At 33.3% G+C, this 574-nt stretch overlaps 1 protein-coding gene across 2 annotated transcripts in view; it reads left to right on the top strand.

Moving 5' to 3' along the window:
• Nucleotides 1-574, top strand: part of LOC104997090 (dedicator of cytokinesis protein 11-like) — a 7,478-nt gene that overhangs the window by 3,554 nt on the left and 3,350 nt on the right. The window lies entirely within an intron of this gene.

The raw sequence follows: 574 nt of genomic DNA on the forward strand, positions 1-574 counted from the left end.
TTAGGCACTTTCTTCAGAGTTGCCTTTTATGGCCAAGTAAGTATTCTTTAGTTCATGAAGTTGTTTTCCTTTTTAAACATTCACCTTTGAGTTATTAGAGTACCATAGCAGCAGTTACTGGCCCTAGGATTCTGTCTAGATAAAGCACCTGTCACTACAGCAGGTGTGACACTTTCTCAGTGTAATGTTCACTTTGGTCTCCAGGTCTAAATCCACTAGGTCAGAGGACAGCATGTAGGATTTGAAGTTTCCTTCAGTTTCATTTTCAGTCAGGCTTCTTAAATGTTTATTTAATATGCAGTACTGAAAGTTTTCAAATAAAAGTCAGGTAAGTATGCAAGTGATAAAAAATCTAGTGTAAAAACATTCAGGCCAATGATGTGCTCATATGACTGTGAGTTTGAACGTTCTCATTTATTTCAGCTATAATATATGCGTGTGGCTTTTAGTACCATTGTTTAAAATCTATTTCAAATACATTGTTGCTGATTACTTAGTGGATGTTCTTTAAATGCTATATTTGCTCATAATACTTATAAATTATTGTATGTTTAACTTTATAATAGTCTTTTTT

The sequence above is a fragment of the Bison bison genome, unplaced genomic scaffold (genome assembly GCF_000754665.1).
Source record: "Bison bison bison isolate TAMUID 2011002044 unplaced genomic scaffold, Bison_UMD1.0 scf7180017851849, whole genome shotgun sequence".
Lineage (NCBI taxonomy): Eukaryota > Metazoa > Chordata > Mammalia > Artiodactyla > Bovidae > Bison > Bison bison.